General features: G+C 41.4%; 1 protein-coding gene across 2 annotated transcripts in view; it reads right to left on the bottom strand.

Moving 5' to 3' along the window:
* The window catches only part of smpd3 (sphingomyelin phosphodiesterase 3), a 143,414-nt gene extending 118,475 nt beyond the window's left edge, over positions 1-24,939 (bottom strand). The window contains exon 1 of one of the 2 annotated variants that reach the window (XM_061919921.1): positions 24,839-24,939. The gene's annotated coding sequence lies outside the window, so the exon portion shown is untranslated. Of the gene's footprint in view, positions 1-7,672; positions 7,891-24,838 lie in introns of those variants that run through there. The other variant, XM_061919920.1, reaches the window with a different exon arrangement.
* Positions 24,940-25,731: the final 792 nt, after the last annotated feature.

Raw genomic sequence — 25,731 nt, 5'->3', positions numbered from 1 at the left:
CATTCAGAATTTTAAAAAATCGATACGAATCTTAATGTTTTTTTATTTTTAAATTTTTTGTATATATATACAGCAGGGGTGTCAAACTCAAATACAGAGTGGGCCAACATTTAACAAATTAATCCTTTAATAGGGACCCAAACAAGTTTTGCATTGAATATTGACCAAGCAAGGCTTGGTCAATATTCAGTTCGGTTGGTAGAGTGGCCGTGCCGGCAACTTGAGGGTTGCAGGTTCGATTCCCGCTTGTGCAATCCTAGTTACTGCCGTTGTGTCCTTGGGCAAGACACTTTACCCACCTGCTCCCAGTGCCACCCACACTGGTTTAAATGTAACTTAGATATTGGGTGTCACTATGTAAAGCGCTTTGAGTCTCTTGAGAAAAGCGCTATATAAATATAATTCACAATTCACTTATATAATTTTATAGTGATGTGCAAAATCAAGTTTTAAATAATAATAATAATTAAAAAATATCAATGGCATATCAAATAAAATAAAAATACAAATTGAATGCCTCTTTTCGGCGGCGGGTTTGAGTTGGGGCGGGGTTTGGTGGTAGCGGGGGTGTATATTGTAGCGTCCCGGATGCGTTAGTGATGCAAGGGGTTCTGGGTATTTGTTCGGTTATGTTTATGTTGTGCTACGGTGCGGATGTTCTCCCGAAATGTGTTTGTCATTCTTGTTTGCTGTGGGTTCACATTGTGCCGTATATTTGTTACAGTGTTAAAGTTGTTTATACGGCCACCCTCAGCGTGACCTGTATGGCTGTTGACCAAGTATGCTTTGCATACACTTGTGTGTGTGTGTATGAGGCACATATATTATGTGAGTGGGCCGGCACGCTGTTTGTATGGAGGAAAAGTGGACGTGGCGACATGTAGAGAACGCCAAAAGGCAGTGCTTTTACGGCCCGCTCCCAATATTATTGTCTGGGTGGAAATTCGGGAGGGGCACTGAACTTCGGGAGTCTCCCGGGAAAATCGTGAGGGTTGACGAGTATGAGTATTAGTGGTGAATGCGGTGTTACAGCAGCGGGCTAGCTCTAATGTTAATTGGAGTTTGACACCAATGATATACAGCATGTCCCGATACCAAAATTTAAGTACCAGTACCAGTACCAAAAATGTATTTTGATACCTTCCGGTATTTTTCTAAAAAAGGGGGCCACAAAAAAATTGCAAAAAAAAACTGAAGGCTTCTTCACGCGACAAAGCCGGCCTACTTCACCACAGTCTGTAGTCTATTGCCCCCCCCCCCCCCCCCCTAACCCCCCAGGCAGTGATGAGATGGAGATGCCTCCTTCCCCCTGGAGCAGGGGTAGGGAACCTATGGCTCTAGAGCCAGATGTGGCTCTTTTGATGACTGCGTCTGGCTCTCGGATAAATCTGAGCTGTCTTTGCTTAACACGATAAGTAATGAATAATTCCACTTGTAACCACAGTGTTAAAAATAGTGTTCAAAATATAAAACATTCTCATGCATTTTTAATCCATCCATCCGTTTTCTACCGCACCTGTTTAAGAAGTTGCGTTAATGGTAGGAAGTTATTTATTTACGATTGGTTAGTGTGGGGCTTGCCCTCCTGGGGGTTCTTCAGACCACCAAGCACCAACATGAGAGCCTGTTTCACGGTTACAAGATTGTTTTATTTTTCAATAAGTCTCTCAGTTGCTTTCCAGCAATTTCCTTTTTGTCTTTCGTCCTCGCTTGTGCTTTGGCTCCAGCTCCAACCCCGTCTCTCCTCCTGGCTGCTGCTTATAACCGAGCGGCAGGTGATTAGATAACAAGGCCAAGGTGGGCCATCCACGCACCTGTCGCTGATTTCGAGGCTGATCCTGGCAACACCCCGCTTCGCTGCAGGCCCGCAGGCCACGCCCCCCTCCACAGTTAGCTTCAGAATAACAATGTTATTACAAAAAAATATTATATGGCTCTTACAGAAATACATTTTAAAATATTTGGCTTCTTGGCTCTCTCAGCCAAAAAGGTTCCTGCCCTGGAGAGACACCACCTTAACTAACACATTTTCTGGGGGAATGACTGATGTTTATCCTTTAGTTTTAGGTAATATGATTCGATAATGAGTCTTTATCCAAGACTTGCATCAGACAGTTCAAACATAAGTATGCAATGTTTGTTCAGTGTGCTGACCAGATGTGGGCTTAAGTAGGCCAACTGACGAGCGGATCAGGGTGACGATCCTATAAAATAGCTAATCCCACACTGTCTGATCTGCTCTGTACTGAAACTGACACACAGTCATGTCTCTGTCAACATCGGACTCAAACTCCGAGGCACTGGATGTTGACATGACGCTCGATAACTAAGAATACGCATTTAGTAGAAAACCGTGAGACTGGCTGACTGACCTCAACCGTGTTTTCATTAGTCATACTTGTTATCGTTGCATGTGTGAAATAAAATAGCAATAACTATGTTTTCTGGTGGCTGACCATCTAAATAAATACATCGCATTTTGCGTGAATAAGCGTATGTGGAATGTCAGTTAATGAATGACAGACAGGGCGCTTCATATGAAATCTTACCACAAACGTATTTCAAGCCCCTTCCTGCTACACACCCCGTTTCCATATGAGTTGGGAAATTGTGTTAAATGTAAATACAAACGAAATACAATGATTTGCGAATCCTCTTCAACCCATATTCAATTGAATGCACTACAAAGACAACATATTTGATGTTCAAACTCATAAACTTAATAATGATAATAATTAACTTGGAATTTCATGGCTGCAACACGTGCCAAAGTAGTTGGGAAAGGGCATGTTCACCACTGTGTTACATCACCTTTTCTTTTAACTACACTCAATAAACGTTTGGGAACCGAGGAAACTAATTGTTGAAGCTTTGAAAGCGGAATTCTTTCCCATTCTTGTTTTATGTAGAGCTTCAGTGGTTCAAAAGTCCGGGGTCTCCGCTGTCATATTTTACGCTTCATAATGCGCCACACATTTTCCATGGGAGACAGGTCTGGACTGCAGGCGGGCCAGGAAAGTACCCGCACTCTTTTTTTTTTACGAAGCCACGCTGTTGTAACACGTGCTGAATGTGGCTTGGCATTGTCTTGCTGAAATAAGCAGGGGCGTCCATGCAAAAGACGGCGCTTAGATGGCAGCATATGTTGTTCCAAAACCTGTATGTACCTTTCAGCATTAATGGTGCCTTCACAGATGTGTAAGTTACCCATGCCTTGGGCACTAATGCACTCCAATACCATCACAGATGCTGGCTTTTGATTTTTGCGTCAATAACAGTCTGGATGGTTCGCTTTCCCTTTGATCCAGATGACACGATGTCGAATATTTCCAAAAACAATTTGAAATGTGAACACTTTTCCACTTTGCATCGGTCCATCTTAGATGATCTCGGGCCCAGCGAAGCCAGCGGTGTTTCTGGATGTTGTTGATAAATGGTTTTCGCTTCATAGTAGAGCTTTAACTTGCACTTACAGATGTAGTGACAAACTGAATTTAGTGACAGTGGTTTTCTGAAGTGTTCCTGAGCCCATGTGGTGATATCCTTTAGAGATTGATGTTGGTTTTTGATACAGTGCCTTCTGAGGGATTGAAGGTCACGGTCATTCAATGTTGGTTTCCGGCCATGCCGCTTATGTGGAGTGATTTCTCCAGATTCTCTGAACCTTTTGATGATATTATGGAGCGTAGATGTTGAAATCCCTAAATTTCTTGCAATTGCACTTTGAGAAACGTTGTTCTTAAACTCTTTGACTATTTGCTCACGCAGTTGTGGACGAAGGGGTGTACCTCGTCCCATCCTTTCTTGTGAAAGACCGAGCATTTTTTGGGAAGCTGTTTTTATACTCGATCATGGCACCCACCTGTTCCCAATTACCCTGGGATGTTCTAAATAAGTGTTTGATGAGCATTCCTCAAGTTTTATCAGTATTTATTGCCACATTTCCCAACTTCTTTGTCACGTGTCGCTGGCATCAAGTTCTAAGGTTAATGATTATTTGCAAAAAAAAAAATGTTTATCAGTTTGAACATCAAATATGTTGTCTTTGTAGCATATTCAACTGAATATGGGTTGAAAAGGATTAGCAAATCATTGTATTCAGTTTATATTTACAGCTAACACAATATCCCAATTCATATGGAAACGGGGTTGTACATCACTGATAAGAATATACCGTATTTTCCGGACTGTAAGGTGCGCCTAAAATCCTTTCATTTTCTCAAAACTCTACAGTGCGCCTTATAACCCGGTGCGACTAATGTGCGGAATAATTTTGGTTGCGCTTAACGACCTCGAAGCTATTTTATTTGGTACATGGTGAAATAATAAATGTGACCAGTAGATGACAGTCACACATAAGAGATACGTGTAGACGGCAATACGATTCAAGTAAACAACACCAAAATATTATGTGTTTCATTGAAAACATAGAACATTACACACGTCACTCAAAAATCTATCAAAAATGTTTTAGTACGACTTTGGTAAGCTATAAAGCTGCACCGGTTGATGGATTGTACTGCGCTTCAACATACGAGTATTATTATGGTGTGTGTATTAGGTAAGACGTAGTATCTGCCGTTTTGCTTTGCAATATTATGCAAAATCAACTTTTCCTACCTTCTGTTACCTGCTGATGTGTATTTGGGATCTGTATAAATTCTGAAAATGTGCGCGTGTCCACCTTTGTAGTCCGTGTGGACACCATATGCAATAAGCTTCTTATTTTTCTCTATCTTGTAGTTATGGGACATTCATCCTCCGCTGTTGCCATTTCTGATATAAAGTGGTGTAAAATTCTTACTTATATCTGTCAGTAAACTCGCCACAAAAACGCTGAAACATACCGGTGTAGTAAGTTTACATTATTCACCCAAGGAACTTTAGTTATTAGAGAGTTCCGGTCGGACGGTTTTTCACGGGACACATTTCTGGCCTTATTGTTGTTTCCAGATGAGGAGATGCTGCTCCGTTATTGATTGAAGTAAAATCTGAATGTCATTAAAACAATCAGCTCCATCTTTTGACACTTCTTCCACTCCCATCCTTGCACGCTACACCGCTACAACAAAGACGACGGGGAGAATATGCTGCCGAAAGTGAGCCACGTAAATAAGACCGCCTACAAAATTGCGCATCCTGAAGCAACTGTCAGAAAGTAGCTTGAAGATGATCTGTAAAACATAATCTATGGAACATTTCGACCAAAGAATTACCATTACATGTTAAAATATGTAGACCACAAAAAAATTATATGACCCATTTAATGCGCCCTATAATCCGGTGCATTTTTTGTATGAAAATAAACCTAACCAGACCTGCTCATCGGCAGTACGCCTTATAATCCGGTGCGCCCTACGGTCCAGTAACAGCAAATTCACCTACATGTTCTTACTGTGGCACACAGCGTTAGTGCTGGTCTTGTAAGGCAGACTTATAACTTTTTAAAAGACCTTTGTCGTATATACAAAGAAGAAAAAAAATGTATATAATTTAAAAAAAAAGAAAACTATCTTTTACAATCGATTCCAGAAAAAGTATGAATCGATTTAGAATCCCAACAAATATGAAGTGCCATTCGGTTGTTAATCGACTTTTTAAGTAGCCCCTTCCAAATATTGACTTTTGCAAGTCACAAATGTAATGTGTTCATTATTATTCATATTGGGACGCTTTTTGATGGCCAGAATTTGCTATAAATTATGTCATTGTGGCGTGTGCAGCCCTTTGAGACACTTGGGATTAAGTGCTTTATAAATAAACTTTGATTGATCGATTGATTGATAAAAAAAGAAAATAATAATTGAACAATTTATTTTTTGTGAACACATTTTTGTACGTCCAAAATATCAAAATGGATCCAAGTTTAATCAAATAGGTATGAAAATTGTTCTCCAAGGTTTCTCATAGTCATTCACATTGACCTTCAACTGGGTTGTGAGTTTTTCCTTGCCCTTGTGTGGGATCTGAACCGAGGATGTTGTTGTGGCTCGTGCAGCCCTTTGAGACACTTGTGATTTAGGGCTATATAAATAAACATTGATTGATTGATTGATAATTAAAACGGGTGGTAAGGTTCTCTCTAGAGGCCTTATTTGTTGATGATATTAATAAAGAGTAAAAAGATAGTGACTTAACCAGTTTATTCCTCTTAAAGTATAGTAAATTAAATATATTGTATTTAACTGTTAAAAGTAAAAAAAATATAAAAAAATCAAGATGATTTATAAATTTACATGTGGGAACACAGGTGTAAGTCAACAAAAGGCTAAGAAATATATAGTTAAAATAGAGTTATTTCCATTCCTTTCGCAGACGAATCATGCAAATATGAGTCAAATGTGGGAAAACCTGGCGGGTCTGCAGGTTTAGGCGCGGCCTCAGAGGTTCCACGCACGCACACACACACACACACACACACACACACACACACACACACACACACACACACACACACACACACACACACACACACACACACACTGGTTATCATTTAGAATGGGGACCAAGTGTTCGATCAGGACTTGTGGGGACCACCCTTTCTACACGTTGTGGAGGCATAAAAAAAATTTGGTAAAATGGCCTCTGCCCATTTAGCTCATACAGGTCTATAAATCTCTGGATTGATGAAGTAATGTGCTGATCATTCTTTCTGGGGACCCTGGCGAAAAAGAATTAATATGGTTCATGGGGGATCAAATTTAGACACTTTTGCATAATTCACACAAATTTGTACGTGACTACTGAGGATCATTTGAAAAAAAAATCTAATTAAATATGACATGATCAAGCTTAAAAATCACTTAGGCATCTTCAGATTGGATCTGACTATCATTTAAAAAGGTTTCCCTTTAGGGGACCTGTTTTTTTGGTCCCCATACTGTCAGAAGTCCCTTAAAGGTGTGTAAACGGCGCAAAGTCCCCATTAAGTCAGCATTGCCAGAACACACACACACACACACACACACACACACACACACACACACACACACACACACACACACACACACACACACACACACACACACGATATCATTTGGAGTGGAGACCAAGTGTTCGATCAGGACTTGTGGGGACCACCCTTTCTACAGGTTGTTAAGGCATAAAAAAAATGAGGTAAAATGGCCACTGCCCAGTTAGCTCATACACGTCTTTAAATCTCTGGATTGATTAAGTAATGTGCTGATCATGCTTACTGGGGATCCTGGGGGAAAATTGTTGATATGGTTCATGGGGGACCAAATTTAAAAACTTTTGCATAATTCACACACATTTGTACGTGACTACTGAGGACCATTTAAAAAAAATAAAAAGTTCAAATTAAATACGACATGATCACAATTAAAAATCACATAGGCATCTTCAGCATGGATCTGACCCTCATTTAAAAAGTTTTCCTCTAAGGGGACCTGCTTTTTTGTCCCCATACTGTCACAGGTCCCCTAAAGGTGTGTAAACTGAGCGATGTCCCCATTAAGTCAGCATTGCCAGAACACGCACACACACACACACGCGCGCGCACACACGTATACATGCGCGCGCATACATACTCACATGCACGCGCGCGCGCCAAACGAGCCAGCTTGTCGGGAATGCATCGATTCAATGGACAATGCAGCATCTCCATGCAAAATGGAGCAATTGCTGTTGTAGCAGAAGAAAAGCGACTTACGAGTCCAACATGTCTCCCGCTGCTCGCTGAGCTCCGGCGCAGCCGCGGTGGGTGAGCCTGAGGGGATTCCGCCTTCCAGCAACCCGCCAACGGTTAAAAGCCTAGAACAGCGGCGGGCGGCGGAGGAAGCGAGACTGAGGCGGGCGAGGAAAGGCGAGGAGAGTTTTTCTCTTCAGCACCACGGCGTAGAACAGCTCTCGGTGACGTCTTCGCATAACCCTGCCAACAGGCCACGCCCACTCGTAAGCAGCTCTCGGCAAGGGAAACAGGGCTGGGCGATACAGCAGATCCTGCTCTCGATCCCATATTACTGGATTGAAATACAGATTTAGAGTTGCCAATGCCGATACTGCTACCGATATCTTTTTTTTTCTTTTTTTTTTCTTTTTAATAATCACTCCAACAAAACAATAGTGAAGTGAATTATATTTATATAGCGCTTTTGTCTAGTGACTCAAAGCGCTTTACATAGTGAAACCCAATATCTAAGTTACATTTAAACCAGTGTCAGTGGCACTGGGAGCAGGTGGGTAAAGTGTCTTGCCCAAGGACACACCGGTAGTGACTAGGATGGCGGAAGCGGGAATCGAACCTGCAACCCTCAAGTTGCTGGCATGGCCACTCTACCAACCGAGCTATACCGCCCCCTAATACCACAAAAATACAATTTCAATTCCAAAACCAAACTAACAAACGGAATAGCAATCAACAGAGCAATTGAGAGGACACACAAACAATCCAAAAGTAGCCAAACCAAAAAATGAATAATATCAACAACAGTATCAATATTAATAAGAATTCCTGTTATGATCCGCTGCACGGATCATATTCTGTTTGGGTTTTTTGGTTCGCTTGTGTTTTTGGACTCCTTCGGTTCCTGTGTGTGCACTTCTCAGTTGGTTACCATGGTTACAGATCATTTTCACCTGCCGCTTGTTCCGGTCGCACACCTGTTTTGCAATCACTGTCATTATTTAAGCCTGCTTTCTCCCGTCAGTCTGTGCGGCTTCCTAATTTGCTAGACGCAACAAATAACGACTTCTGTTCCCGGTTCTGTACCTGCTAGGTTCCACGTTAGGCCTTTTATCTTCTAGCTCCCATGCTAGCTCTCTTGTTTTACCTTCTCTGCTTTGAACAAGTTTTTCTTTGTCACACTCTGATTTATTTCTAAATAAATAATTTGTTCTTACCTTCACGCCGTGTCCGAGGCTCGTCTGCATTCCTGGGAGAACGAATCCGCATCACCATGCGACCAGGTCGTTAAAATTCCAACATAGCAGTGATTCGGAATCCCTCATTGACATCATCATCACAGTCATTTGTAAAAAATAAAATAAAAACATTTAAAAAAAATTAACAATATGCTTCGCATCTCATGAACTGACAACACAATGTGTCCAATATTTTCCACCAAGATAAAAGAAGTCATACATTTTAATAGTTAAATTAAATTAGTGGATCCCATATTCTAATATCCATCCATCCATCCATGTTCTACCGCTTGTCCCGTTCGGGGTCGCTGGAGCCTATCTCAGCTACAATCGGGCGGAAGGCGGGGTTCACCCTGGACAAGTCGCCACCGGGGCCAACACAGATAGACAGACAACATTCACACTCACATTCACACACTACTACCAATTTAGTGTTGCCAATCAACCTATCCCCAGGTGCATGTTTTTGGGGGTGGGAGGAAGCCGGAGTACCCGGAGGGAACCCACGCAGTCACGGGGAGAACATGCAAACTCCACACAGAAAGATCCCGAGTCCGGGATTGAACCCAGGACTACTCAGGACCTTCGTATTGCACTAACCCCTCTCACACCGTGCTGCCCATATTCTAATATGTGACTTATCATTATCTAAACCAGACCTGGGCAATTATTTTGACCAGGGGGCCAGATTTAGAGAAAAAAAATGTGTCCGGGACCAGTATATATCTTTTTAGGAACAGTAATACAAAATAATAACGTCTGATTGAATACTAAAAACGTTATGACAGACCGCTTTAAAAAATTTAATGGAATTTTACACTTTTCTACGAACGATAAAACCCTGAATATTGACAACATATGAACGTCACACCCCCTCTGGATTGACATATTTTACAATCGAGCGACATGCAACCAAAATGCAACAATCAGCAAAATATGAACGCACAGGGTAAAAAAATAAATCAGGTATATCTGACATATCACTAAGCTTTAGAGCTTTGTTGTAAAAATCTCCTTCCGCATCTGTCCCTGACACCCGCATTCCAGTATGGAAAAACTCTGTGGAAATGCTCACTGCTTGATTCCTTGTCTGAGCTGCTGTGGCGTAGATTACCATAGTAACTAATTAAATTACCATAGTAAGTAGGATATAGAGCAAAAGCGCAGATTCCAACCATTGAAATACTTTGTATAATTGAAGACTTACAGTCATTAGAAAACATCATAATGGCAGCCATACTTTCCATCTTAAAAATATAAAAAAAATATTTGGGCATGCCCAGTGGGCCAGATTGAAAAACTAAACGGGCCGCATGTGGCCCCCCGGCCTTAATTTGCCCAGTTCTGATATAAACTAAATGCAGTTTTATTCTACTGATATCATCTCCATAGTCAGTATGAGACAGATAAAATATTACTTTTTGAAATATATTCATCTGTGAACACTACTAAATAAGAAAATGTAACAATATCAACTCCATTTTATGATTGTTCTTTTTTTAGTGTACACAATGATTTCATCAACACAAATCCAAAAGTACAGAATATTCAACAAATCGGTGCCATTTGTGGCCCCAGGAAATCAAATGTATAAAAGTTGCATCCATCCATCCATTTTCTACAGCTTATTCCCTTTTGGGGTCGCGGGGGGCACTGGCGCCTATCTCAGCTACAATCGGGCGGAAGGCAGGGTACACCCTGGACAAGTCGCCACCTCATCGCAGGGCCAACACAGATAGACAGACAACATGCACACTCACATTCACACACTAGGGCCAATTTAGTGTTGCCAATCAACCTATCCCCAGGTGCATGTCTTTGGAAGTGGGAGGAAGCCGGAGTACCCAGAGGGAACCCACGCATTCACGGGGAGAACATGCAAAGTCCACACAGAAAGATCCCGAGCCTGGATTTTAACCCAGGACTGCAGGACCTTCGTATTGTGAGGCAGACGCACTAACCCCTCTGCCACCGTGAAGCCCTATAAAAGTTGCAATAAAATATATTCTTTACTAACTTAAATTGTTGATGTGATTGCACATTTCACCAAAAATATGAATTTAAACTCACTTGGACACTGGAAAAGTAACATTGGCTGTCTGTCCTTGCTTCCTAAAAAAAAAAAAAAAGACTTTACCATGAAATGTAATCATTTAATTGCTTTATAAATGTTTTATTTTTTGCACATTTGTGTTACGTCTTATCACAACTATACTTTCGCAATATTATCTTAAAAAACAGTAGTAATGCTGTGTTTTCACTCAGACCTCCTCTAAAAACAAGTGGAATATTAGGAAACATTATATGATGCGGCAGTGTGCCTCGGTTAATAGAGCGATCGTGCCAGCAACTTGAGGGTTCCAGGTTCGATCCCGCCATCCTAGTAACTGTCGTTGTGTCCTTTGTGGAGATACTTTACCCACCTGCTTAGATAATGGGTTTTACTATGTAAAGCATTTTGAGTCACTAGAGCAGGGGTCCTCAAACTACGGCCCGCGGGACGGATATATGGCCCCCCAGTGTCCAAAATCCGCCCCGCAGGAAGTCCCAAGTTAAAAAAAAAAGTTATTTAATTAAATTTTTTATTTTAATTTTTTAAAATATTTCCTTTCTAATTCATTTTACTCTTGTTACTATCGGTGTCTCCTAACCGGTCAGGCAAATCATATTATCAAAAAATGCATTCTACTCATCGATAATGTGACATCACTAGCGTCAAATGCGCACTCTTTCAGTCAATTAGTGCACGAGATATATATATATATATATATACATATATATATATCCTTATTAACATGCACATGCAAATATATATATATATATATATATATATATATATATCTATATATATATATATATATATTATTTTTTGTAATTTTTTTTTTTACACATTTGTGTTACTATACTTTCCCAATATTATTTTAAAAAACACAAAAATCTTTATTAACATGCACACGCATACACAAGTCTCCAAAACGTTAACCACCATGAAGCTACAATAAAAAACAAACAAAGGAAAAAATTAAAAAGGCAAATCATATATCAAAAAATAAAATAAAAATTATATAAATATATGTATATATTTATTTATATATATGTATACATATATGTATGTATGTATGTATATACATACATACATACATACATATATATATATATATATATATATATATATATATATATATATATATATATATATATATATATATATATGTATGTATGTATGTATATATATATATATATATATATTTATAAATGTATATATATTAGGGGTGGGCAAATTAATGCGTTAATTATGAGTTAATTCATCAATCTATTAACGCCGACAATTATTTTATCGCACATTTGCGTATGTTGTTTACATGCTTTTATTTTGTTAACGCCTTTTCTTAACAAGATGGCGTCGCCCGGCGTCGAGGGGCTCTTGGTAAAGATGGAACATTTGGCAAAAATACCGGACAATTCTGTAAATTTCATGGCTGGCATACAGAGTGGTCACTCCAGGATCACTTACGACCGCCAGACAATTCTGGAAGTGGATAGATCGGGCCGTTTTGGACTGAATGACGCGTGCTTGCTAGACCAGCTAGCTAGCATGGGAATAATTTGCCGGCTACATCCAGCGGCCTGTGAAGCAGCGGAGTATATGTGTTGTCTGTCTATTCATGAATAATGCAGACGAGGAGTGTTGGCTGAGTTCTTAACGTTTGTTTTCAGAGCGTGCATATCACAACATACAAGATGCCGTCATGGCGACACAACCTATACCGGGCTACCGCGCATGCTCGTCACTCCTGTTGCATGCTGGGTAGGGTAGTTCTTTCATTCCCTGGCTCATAACATCACAATATAGTACCATGTATATGCGTTCAGAGTATCAAAGCACCAAGCAAACAATCGGAAAATTCCCATCATATCAATTCCTAGATATGGTCATAATTATTTTAAGTGCACTACGCAGAATAAACACAACATTAATATTGCTATTACGGATAATTTGATCAAAAATTCCCTAAAACAGCCCACTACCTTTAATAATCAGAGAAATAGTGCGATTAACTTCGATTAACATTTTTAATCGCTGCCCAGCCCTAATATATATATATATATATATATATATATATATATATATATATATACGTGTGTGTGTGTGTATATCAATATGATTCAATTAATTCCACAAGTTATATGGACCACAAAAAGTCAATCAATACATAAAAGTTTACTATCTAGCCCTTAATCAGAAATGTCTCAAAGGGCTGCACAAACCACAACGACATCGCCAGCCATACTTCCCAACCTTGAGACCTCCGAATTTGGGAGATGGCGGTTGAAGGGGGCGAGGGGTAGCTGGGGGTGTATATTGTAGCGTCCCGGAAGAGTTAGTGTTGCAAGGGGTTCTGGGTATTTGTTTTTATCTTGTGTTACGGTGCGGATATTCTCCCAAAATGTGTTTGTCATTCTTGTTTGGTGTGGGTTCACAGTGTGGTGCATATTTGTAACAGTGTTAAAGTTGTTTATACGGCCACCCTCAGTGTGACTTGTATGGCTGTTGACCAAGTATGCTTGCATTCATTTGTGTGTGTGTGAAAAGCCGTGGATGTTTGTGTGACTGCGGCGGCACACTGTTTGTATGTAGGAAAAGCGGGCTTGACGACAAGCTGTCTTCACTCAGGTCCCCATGTTAAGTGGTGAAGATTTCAGGTGAGCAAGGACGCTAAAGGCAGTGCCTTTGGGGCACGTCCCTAATATTGTCGTCTGGGTGAAAATCGGGAGAGGGTTGGCGAGTAATCCCACATCAGGGAAAAAAAAAACTCAACCCAATGGGTCCAACGAGAGACCCTGGAAGGGGCCGCAGATGTGCCAATTGTGTCTTATTACAAAATCAGTTTCGCCCAGACCTGGGCAAATTAAGACCCGGTGGGGCGCATGCGGCCCGTTAAGCTGTTCAATCCGGCTCGCTGGACATTCCCAAAATATTTTTTTTTAGATCTTTAAGATGGAAACTAGCTGCCAATACAATTTGCAGTGATGTTTTTAAATGCCCGTAAGTCTTGAACTATACAAAGTATTTTAAAGGTTGTAATCCACGCTTTTGCATGATATACTAGTTACTCTGTGTGAGGGGGCGTGGCCTGCGGACCTGTAGCAAAGCGGGGTGTGCTGGGGCTGGCTCTGAGATCGGTGACAGGTGCGTAGATGGCCTACCTGGGCGCGTTTATCTCATCACCTGTCACTCTATAAAAGGGCAGGAGTAGTTGGAAAAGTTGGAGAAGTTGGAGTTGTTAATGCAAGAGAGAAAACTCGAGCACGAGCGAGAGCGAGACGGTAACAGAGACGAAGACGAGAGCGGATGGCTGAAAAGCAACCCAAAGTGCGAGACCGTCACGAGAGGCGATTGCTGAAAAGCAGAGCGATAAGTTTATTGCAAAATAAACCAAACCACAAAACCCGTCGAGCCTGTCATGTGTCTTTTCGATGGTCCGAAGAACCCAGAGGTGCAAGACCTCCACACTATGGTAATCTAATTAGTTACTATGGTAATCTACGTCACAGCAGGTCAGACGAGGCACCAAGCAGTGTGGGTGGGGAGCGTTTCCACAGAGTGTTTCCAGAGCCGGAAATGCGGGTGTCAGGGACAGACGCGGAAGGATATTTTTACAACAAACTTCTAAAACTTAGTGATTTATCAGATGTATCAGATTTGAGGTGTTTTTTTTTTTTTTTTTTACCCTTCTCGTTCATATTTTGCTGTGTTTGTTGCAGTTTTGTTGCGTTTTGCTTGATCGTAAAATATGTCGATGGAGAGGGGGTGTGACGTTCATATGTTGTTAATATTCAGTGTTTTATCGTTCATAGTTAATATTGTAAATCTCACATTCTTTAATTCATGTACATTCTGGGTGCCTCATTCGGTAAAACAATGTAAAATTCCATTCCGTTTTTAAGGCGTCCTGTCATAACATTTTTAGCGTTCTATCAGACATTATTGTGAGGTTTTGTATGAGTTCTTATAAATAGATATAACGGTGTAACGCCGGTTCGGCATCGTGGTACCGGGTTCGATTCCCTCGAGGATGCGTCAAACGAAGAACACAACAAAGGTAAGATCTAACAAATGTATTAACAAAAAGTGAGCTCTGAACAAAAACACTGGAGCTAATAGAAAGGGAAACAAAAGACGCTAGCGTGAAAGCTAGGAAATATAAAGAATCAATCAATCAATCAATCAATGTTTACTTATATAGCCCTAAATCACTAGTGTCTCAAAGGGCTGCACAAACCACCGCGACATCCTCGGTAGGCCCACATGAGGGCAAGGAAAACTCACACCCAGTGGGACGTCGGTGACAATGATGACTATGAGAACCTTGGAGAGGAGGAAAGCAATGGATGTCGAGCGGGTCTAACATGATACTGTGAAAGTTCAATCCACAATGGATCCAACACAGTCGCGAGAGTCCAGTCCAAAGCGGATCCAACACAGCAGTGAGAGTCCCGTTCACAGCGGAGCCAGCAGGAAACCATCCCAAGCGGAGGCGGATCAGCAGCGCAGAGATGTCCCCAGCCGATACACAGGCAAGCAGTACATGGCCACCGGATCGGACCGGACACCCTCCACAAGGGAGAGTGAGACATAGAAGAAAAAGAAAAGAAACGGCAGATCAACTGGTCAAAAAATGGAGTCTATTTAAAGACTAGAGTATACAAATGAGTTTTAAGGTGAGACTTAAATGCTTCTACTGAGGTGGCATCTCGAACTGTTACCGGGAGGGCATTCCAGAGTACTGGAGCCCGAACGGAAAACGCTCTATAGCCCGCAGACTTTTTTTGGGCTTTGGGAATCACTAATAAGCCGGAGTCTTTTGAACGCAGATTTCTTGCCGGGACATATGGTACAATACAATCGGCAAGATAGGATGGAGCTAGACCGTGTAGTATTTTATACGTAAGTAGTAAAACCTTAAAGTCACATCTTAAGTGCACAGGAAGCCAGTGCAGGTGAACCAGTACAGGCGTAATGTGATCAAACTTTCTTGTTCTTGTCAAAAGTCTAGCAGCCGCATTTTGTACCAACTGTAATCTTTTAATGCTAGACATGGGGAGACCCGAAAATAATACGTTACAGTAGTCGAGGCGAGACGTAACAAACGCATGGATAATGATCTCAGCGTCTTTAGTGGACAGAATGGAGCGAATTTTAGCGATATTACGGAGATGAAAGAAGGCCGTTTTAGTAACGCTTTTGATGTATGCCTCAAAGGAGAGAGTTGGGTCGAGGATAATACCCAGATTCTTTACCGTGTCGCCTTGTTTAATTAATTGGTTGTCAAATGTTAGAGTTGTATTATTAAATAGAGTTCGGTGTCTAGCAGGACCGATAATCAGCATTTCCGTTTTTTTGGCGTTGAGTTGCAAAAAGTTAGCGGACATCCATTGTTTAATTTCATTAAGACACGCCTCCAGCTGACTACAATCCGGCGTGTTGGTCTGCTTTAGGGGCATGTAGAGTTGGGTGTCATCAGCATAACGGCCCTATTCGGACTTTATCAATGAATTCTAAGACTTGGCACAATGGCACAAAAAGTAAAAACAAAGATGATTAGCATGTGAGCTAAAGATGACAATAAGGTGACTTAGCTAATGAGCTAGCGTGAAAAACATACCTGACGTTACTTGTTGCATGTGAGCAAATTAGAGTCCCAGAAAGTATAAACAGAAGAGGCTGGCTTATAAAGGAGGGTGATTAGCTGAAGCAGGTGTGCGGACCGAGTGTAGCAGGTGAACTAATGAGTAACCATAGTGATGGACAAAACAGGAAATAAACGGGTCAGACGGAGAATGAAACAACGATGGAAAAATAAACAACTTGAAGACCCAAGTCACGGATCGCAACAAACGGCCCCCAGGAACAATTTTTTTGCTAAATTTGGCCCCCCAGGTCAAAATAATTGCCCAGGCCTGGTGTAGGTCAATAAGATCAGGGGTCCTTCCTTCCTTTAACAATGCTAGGGGACGAGTGATTGTGCCAGCAACTTGAGGGTTCCTGGTTCAATCCCCACCGTCTACCATTCTAGTCACGTCCGTTGTGTCCTTGAGCAAGACACTTCACCCTTGCTCCTGATGGGTCCTGGTTAGCGCCTTGCATGGCAGCTCCCGCCATTAGTGTGTGAATGTGTGGATGTGGAAATAGTGTCAAAGAACATTGAGTTCCTTAAAAAAAGGTAGAAAAGCGCCATACAAGTATAACCCATTTACCATTTTGCTATGTTCGGATCAGATGGGCTGTTTTCCATGGACTATAGGAAAAGCAAAGAAATATTGATGGTGTCTCATTCCTCTCGGCTGTAGCTAGCTGATTGTTGATTGAGACCAATGCCGTTATTTTCATCTGTGACCTTTGTTGTTCGAAAGAACAAGGTAATGATTGATGAGTTTCCTCTGTCGGTTAGAGTTAGGGTGAGAAGCTCGGTCATTTGGTCAGAATCTGGTCAGAATGCCGCCCGAACGCCTCCCTGGGGTGGCGTTTAGGGCACGTCCGACCAGTAAGAGGCCACGGGGGAGACCAAGCTCACGTTGGGGGTACTATGTCTCCCAGCAAGTCCCTATGGGAACGCCTCGGGATCTCCCTGGAGGAGATGGATGGAGTTGAGGAGAGGGATGTCTAGGCTTCTCTGCGACATGACCTCGGATAAGTAGAAAAAGATGGATGGATGGCTATTTGGATGACCTTTGTTGAATAATTGTGGTAAAAATCTTTCAGAAAGACCTGGCCTTTGAATGTGCAATTGAAGAACGCGGGTAGAGTCAATCCAACATGTGGATCCGTCAAAACGAGGCGGGGGTCGCAGCCTGCAGTGGGGTTTGTTCTCCCGGGATGCAAACGTACTATTCCGGACCGGAGAATATTTAATTATTCTAGGCTCAAGGATACAAACAAAAGGGCGCACAAGGCGAAGGCACAACTTAGCGCATGATACAAAAACTAATACTTCGAACTATGGACGAGAAACAAAACTCGCTAAACTGTGGCATGAATAAACAAAACTTACTTGGCAGAGCATGAGTCCATGGCATGAACAGAGCAAATACAGAGTAGCGTGAACTAAGCAAGAAAGGAGCATGAAACAATCAATGCAGAGGATGAATCTATGGCATGAAGGAGCAGCAAGAACTATGGTATCGTGTGAAAACTAGCAATGTCGCCAGGACGACTAACTGGCAAAACAGGCTTAAATAACAGTCTCTGATTAAAGCAGGAGCGTGATCCGAACACATGGGGCAGGTGAAACTAATGAGTCGTCATGGAAAGGGTGCACAAAAACAGAAACTAATGGAGTCCAAAACTAACAGAACATAACTATGCAAAACATGATCTAGACCAGGGGTGCCCACACTTTTTCTGCAGGCGAGCTACTTTTCAATTGACCAACTCGAGGGGATCTACCTGATTTATATATATCATTTATATTTATTTATTTATGAAAGAGACATTTTTGTAAACAAGTTAAATGTGTTTAATGATAATACAAGCATGTGTAACACATATAGATGTCTTTCTTTCACGAAGACAAGAATATAAGTTGGTGTATTACCTGATTCTGATGACTTGCATTGATTGGAATCAGACAGTAATGATGATAACGCCCACATTTTCAAATGGAGGAGAAAAAAGTTGTCCTTTCTATACAATACCACATGAAAGTGGTTGGTTTTTGGCATCTAATTCATCCAGCTTCCATACACTTTACAAGAAAAACATTGGCGGCAAATTCCGTTGCTTGCTTGATTGACATTCACGGCACCCGAGGGTCTTGTGAGATGACGCCGGCTGCTGCCAGTTCATTATTATGAAAAAATGACAGAGAGGAAGGCGAGAAACACTTTTTATTTCAACAGACTTTCGCGCCGTCCCTTCCGTCAAAACTCTAAAGGCCGACTGCACATTTCCTATCTTCACAATAAAAGCCCTGCTTCATGCTGCCTGCGCTAACAAAATACAAGTCTCGGAAAGCTGGCGTGCACAAGTGATGTGCACGCCAGCTTTCTGAGGGATTGCGTGTGCACGCCAGCTTTCTGAGGGGTCGCGTGTGCACGCCAGTTTTCCGAGACTCTGTATTTAGTTAGCGCAGGCAGCATGAAGCAGGGCTTTTATTGTGAAGATAGGAAATGTGCAGTCGGCCTTTAGAGTTTTGACGGAAGGTACGGCGCGAGAGTCTGTTGAAATCAAAAGTGTTTCTCGCCTTCCTCCCGGTCATATTTTAATAATAATGATCTTGCAGCAGCCAGCGTCATCTCACAAGACCCTCCGGTACCGTGAATGTCATTTAAGTGACGTCTTGGTGAAGATTGATGATCACTAATTTTTAGGTCTCTTTTTTTTAAAAGCCTGGCTCGAGATCGACTGACACACCCCCCGCGGTCGACTGGTAGCTCGCGATCGACGTAATGGGCACCCCTGATCTAGACCACAGATCATGACAGGCTCAAAGTCTGTGGAAGTACAAAACCCAAAACCGGTGAAGTTGGCCCGTTATGTAATTCATAAATATAACCAGAATACAATGACTTGCAAATTATTTTATTTCGCAAATTATTATCTTCGACCCAACTCTCTCATTTGAGTCCCACATTAAAAGTGTTACTAAAACGGCCTTCTTTCATCTCCGTAATATCGCAAAAATTCGCTCCATTTTGTCCACTAATGAGGCTGAGATCATTATCCATGCGTTTGTTACGTCTCGTCTTGATTACTGTAACGTATTATTTTTCGGGTCTCCCCATGTCTAGCATTAAAATATTACAGTTGGTACAAAATGCAGCTGCTAGACTTTTGACAAGAACAAGAAAGTTTGATCACATTTGGCTGACCTGCACTGGCTTCCTGTGCACTTAAGATGTGACTTTAAGGTTTTACTACTTACGTATAAAATACTACACGGTCTAGCTCCGGCCTATCTTGCCGATTATTTTGTACCATATGTCCCGGCAAGAAATCTGCGTTCAAAGGACTCTGGCTTATTAGTGATTCCTAATGCCCAAAAAAAGTCTGCGGGCTATAGAGCGTTTTCCATTCGGGCTCCAGTACTCTGGAATGCCCTCCCGGTAACAGTTCGAGATGCTACCTCAGTAGAAGCATTTAAGTCCCATCTTAAAACTCATTTGTATACTCTAGCCTTTAAATAGACTCCCTTTTTAGACCAGTTGATCTGCCGTTTCGTTTCTTTTTCTCCTCTATCCCACTCTCCCTTGTGGAGGGGGTCCGGTCCGGTGGCCATGGATGAAGTACTGGCTGTCCAGAGTCGGGACCCAGGATGGACCCCTCGTCCAGAGTCGGGACCTAGGATGGACCGCTCGTCCAGAGTCGGGACCTAGGATGGACCGCTCGTCCAGAGTCGGGAACCAGGATGGACCGCTCGTCCACAGTCGGGACCCAGGATGGACCGCTCGTCCAGAGTCGGGACCTAGGATGGACCGCTCATCCAGAGTCCGGACCCAGGACGGACCGTTCGCCTGTGTATCGGTAGGGGACGTCTCTGCGCTGCTGATCCGCCTCTGCTTGGGATGATTTCCTGGTGGCTCCACTTTGGACAGGACTCTTGCTACTGTGTTGGATCCACTTTGGACTGAACTCTCACGGTTGTGTTGGATCCTTTATGGATTGAACTTTCACTCACCGAAGTCCCACTGGGGTGAGTTTTCCTTGCCCTTATGTGGGCTCTACCCAGGATGTCGTTGTGGTTTGTGTCGTGGTTTGTGCAGCCCTTTGAGACACTGGTGATTTAGGGCTGGATATAAATAAACATTGATTGATTGATTGAAATCCTTTTCAACCTATATTCAATTGAATTGACTGCAAAGACAAGGTATTTAATGTTCGACCTGAGAAACTTATTTTTTTGTAAATAATCATTAACTTAGAATTTAATGGCAGCAACAGATTGCAAACAAGTTGTTTCCTTTTAACAACACTCAGTAAACCTTTGGGAACTGAGGAGACCAATTTTTGAATCTGTTCAGGTAGAATACTTTCCCATTCTTGCTTGATGTACAGCTTAGATTGTTTAATAGTCTGAGGTGTCCGTTGTGGTATTTTAGGGGTCATATTGCGCCACACATTTTCAATGGGAGACAGGTCTGGACTACAGGCAGGCCAGTCTAGTACCCGCACTCTTTTTGTGTTAACAACGTTTACCAGTTCAAACATTAACTATCTGGTATTTGCTGTCTATTCTACTTGGTACAAGTTGAAAATGATTTTGGTTTTTGTTTACACAACATGCCAACTTCACTGGTTTTGGGTTTTGTACGTGCACAAGCCTTCAATCCACTCTCTGAACCATTGGAACGCACGCACACACACAGATGCCGTTTCTATCTACCTATTCATTTTCAGCAGAGATTGTGGTGTGTTTTTTTCCAGGTTGGAACAAAAATACCACTACAGCAAATACTAAGTATAACATCAAATTGTGAGATACTTTGTCATTACCTGACCTCAATTAATGAAAATAGTAACGTGGATGACTCCACCCTTTGCATCATCTTTGCTTTGTTTAATGTAATCTCATTCATTTTTATTTATTCCCACGATTCAGAATCAGAATCAGAATTATTTTATTGCCGTTGCCAGTGAGGATTCACAAACTCAGATTTTTTTTTTTTTTTTGGGTGCAATTTTTATCTAGAACATTATTTAGCAAAACTAAAATACAATTAAGAATAAGGATATATACAGACTAACAGTATTTTTAGGTACCGGTTCCTAATTGGGTCGGTTCAAGCGAACCGTTAAAAGTAAACAAGTAATCCTTCGTTGATTTGTTTTTAGTACACATGCTATAAAACTGGCGGGTTGAAAACATTGTAAACAATTGTGGATTGGAAGATCTTTATTTATTATTTTTTTTTTGCCATATCGCCTAGCCTAGGGGTTGGCAACCCAAAATGTTGAAAGAGCCATATTGGACCAAAAATACCCAAAAAAGTAATCTGTCTGGAGCCGCAAAAAAAATAAAGTGTTATAATGGCAACACATGATGTAAATATGCCTGATAAGCACTCCATAACAAGTCAATAATACTATATCACAGCTCACTTTTGTGTATTCATGCACAGCATAAAACATTTGGTGGACAAAATGAGACATGGAGAAAGTTGTACATGTAAACAAACTGTTGAGTGACGGTACACAAAACGGTGAGTTCAAGGGCCGCTGAAATTAGTAGGACAAAACGGCGCTCGCCAAATGCTTTCATCAGGGAAGCATGAACACAAACATTAAACGGTGGGCTTCCTAACAATTAGGAAGGTTTGTGTCTTGTTTGTCCTCTTACAGAAACCGTATAACAACAAAAAATACATTTTTAACCTCATTTTTTTTCCCATTTCCATACATTTTTTAAAAAAGCTCCACGGAGCCACCAGTGTGCCGCTCGAGAGCCGCGGGTTGCTGACCCCCGCCCTAGCCCTATAAGATTGATCATCAGCATGGAGTAATCACAAATAAGGAAGCAACACCACACAAAAGATATTTCCTTCGTTCCTTCCTTCCTTGGGGCAGTATAGCTCGGTTGGTGGAGGGGCCGTGCCAGCAACTTGAGGGTTGCAGTTCGATCCCCGCTTCCACCATCCTAGTCTCTGCGGTTGTGTCCTTGGGCAAGACACTTTACCCACCTGCTCCCAGTGCCACCCACACTGGTTTAAATGTAACTTAGATATTGGGTTTCACTATGTAAAGTGCTTTGAATCACTTGAGAAAAGCGCTATATGAATATAATTCACTTCACTTCCTTCCTTCCTTCCTTTCTTCCTTACTTACTTACTTCCTTCCTCCTTGTCATGCCTGTTAATCTGGGTTTATGTTTGACCATGTTATGTTTTGTTTTTGGACTCTTGTTTCCCGTTTTTGCACTTCCTGGTTTTGTTGGTTTCCATAGTTACTCATTAGCTTGCACCTGGTCTCCAAGTCACGCCCCTGCCCTCAGCCCCACACCTGTTTCTCATCATCATAGTCACTATTTAAGTCATTTGTTTTCTGTTCCTCGGCCTGGGAACTTTGCATACTGCTTATGCTGTACTACTTGCTATGCTACATGCTACTTACTATGACCACGCACCTACCTTGCCTTGCCACGCTGATGATTGTTTTGACCACGCTACGTAAGATCTCTTTTGTATTCATGCCTCTGTGCAAGTTTTTGATTTGTTTAGTACCTTTGATAGTATCTTTTGTTTATTTGTATATACTCACGCCATTGTGCAGTTTTGTTTGGCGTTTAGTCTAGGTTATTATCCGCCACTGAGCGCGCCCTTTGTTTTCCCTTTTTGTATTATAGTATATAAATAAACTAATCATGTACTCACATTCTCGCCTGGCTCGTTCCAAATTCCCTCTGCATCGAAGAAGCAAAACTAATCCAAGTCAAAGTCCTGACACTCCTCACAATACCCACAAAGTCCAGTGTGTATCGCGATCTAGTAATCCACTCAATATGAATCCACTCCAAAAAAGTAAAAAATTGACGTAACATAATCCATAAAGTGGCTCTAAAGCAAGATAGCATCCGCTGACAGGTCTCTAGTCGCTAATAGGTATGTATTGATGTATATGATACATGGATTTGATATAAATTATGATGTGATATACAGTGCTGTATAAAAGCTGTGTGCTATTGCCTACATAAATATAATTTCCAGCTGAGTGTAATTGTAATGAATTGAAACAGAGTGATGGTGTTTACAAGATGAATTGATTAACGTGGACCCCGACTTAAACAAGTTGAAAAACTTATTCGGGTGTTACCATTTAGTGGTCAATTGTACGGAATATGTACTGTACTGTGCAATCTACTAATAAAAGTATCAATCAATCAATCAATGATGTAACTGCATTGCACCTTGTGCCGCATAAAAATATTACTTGTTTAAGACTTAAAAATTCTGTTAACTTTTTGTGCCAATGAAACCCCTAATAAAAAATGCATTTTTTAACATCTTTATTTAAACCAGTGGTTCTCAAATGGGGGTACGCATACCCCTGGGGGCACTTAAAGGTATGCCAAGGGGTAGGTGAGATTTTTAAAAAAATATTCTAAAAATAGCAACAATTAAAAAATCCTTTATAAATATATTTATTGAATAATACTTCAACAAAATATGAATGTAAGTTCATAAACTGTGAAAAAAAACACAACAATGCAATATTTAGTGTTGACAGCTAGATTTTGGTGGACATTTTCCATAAATATTGATGTTAAAGATTTTTTTTTCTGTGAAGAAATGTTTAGAATTAAGTTCATGAATCCAGATAGATCTCTATTATAATCCCCAAAGAGGGCCCTTTAAGTTGATGATTACTTTATTTTATAATTGAATCACAAGTTTTTAGTTATTTGTATATCTTTTTTTCCAAATAGTTCAAGAAAGACCACTACAAATGAGCAATATCTTGCAATGTTATACATCCATCCATCCATTTTCTACCGCTTATTCCCTTTCGGGGTCGCGGGGGGTGCTGGCGCCTATCTCAGCTACAATCGGGTGGAAGGCAGGGTACACCCTGGACAAGTCGCCACCTCATCGCAGGGCCAACACAGATAGACAGACAACATTCACACTCACATTCAAACACTAGGGCCAATTTAGTGTTGCCAATCAACCTATCCCCAGGTGCATGTCTTTGGAATTGTTATACAATTTAATAAATCAAAAACTGATGACATAGTGCTGTATTTTACTTCTTTATCTCTTTTTTTCAACCGAAAATGCTTTGCTCTGATTAGGGGGTACTTGAATTTAAAAAATGTTCACAGGGGGTACATCACTGAAAAAAGCTTGAGAACCACTGATTAAAACCAATTACAAATCGTATCGATAGGAGTACCAATAAATAACAGCAATGTGAAGGAACATCAATAGAAGTATCATTGTCACGGCGCGGTCTTGAACTCACAGTTGCCCCGCAGCAAGATCCAACACTCTGTCTGGCAGCACCGATCCCTTCACGCCCACGCTTCGCCGCAGCTGCAGACTGTCAGCAATCAGCGCACCTGTGAGAAATCATGAGGTCAGCATAAAGACCAGTCACTCCTTGAAACCTATGTCAGATCGTCGTTAACTCTGAGTAGTTAGCCATATTTGCCAACCCTCCCGGTTTTTCCGGGAGACTTACGAATTTCAGTGCCCCTCCCGAAAATCTCCCAAGGCAACCATTCTCCCGAATTTCTCACAATTTTCACCCGGAGAACAATACATGCCTTGATGGCACTGCATTCAACGTCCTCTACAACCTGTCGTCGTGTACGCTTTTCTCCATAATAATAGCGTGCCGGCCCATTCAGATGTTGTGTGCGGCTTTTACAAACAAACGATAGTGACTGCAAGACATACTTGATGAACAGCCATACAGGTCACACTGTGAGTGGCCGTGTAAACCACTTTAACACTGTTACAAATATGCGCCACACTGTGAACTCACACCAAACAAGAATGACAAACACATGTCGGGAGAACATCCGCACCGTAACACAACATAAACACAACAAAGCAAATACCCAGAACGCCTTGCAGCACTAACTCTTCCGGACGCTACAATATACACCCCTGCTACTCCCCTCCTCCCACCTCAACCTCCTTATGCTCTCTCAGGGAGAGCATGTCCCAAATTCCAAGCTTCATGTAGAAAAAGATAAAAATAAAACTTGCATTGCCGTTTTCTGGTAATATTTGAATTTATTTTAATATTCACAATGTCATCCCAACTTTATGTGCCCTCTCAGGCTTTTTGCACAGAATCCAAGCACCAGAGAAAGCTGCTTACCATGGAGAAACCTTTGCATTTCTCCG

This window comes from Nerophis ophidion, linkage group LG14 (genome assembly GCF_033978795.1).
Source record: "Nerophis ophidion isolate RoL-2023_Sa linkage group LG14, RoL_Noph_v1.0, whole genome shotgun sequence".
In the NCBI taxonomy this organism is placed as follows: Eukaryota; Metazoa; Chordata; class Actinopteri; order Syngnathiformes; family Syngnathidae; genus Nerophis; species Nerophis ophidion.
Note: the sequence above shows the minus strand (reverse complement) of the source record. Positions and strands in the feature narration are given on the sequence as shown.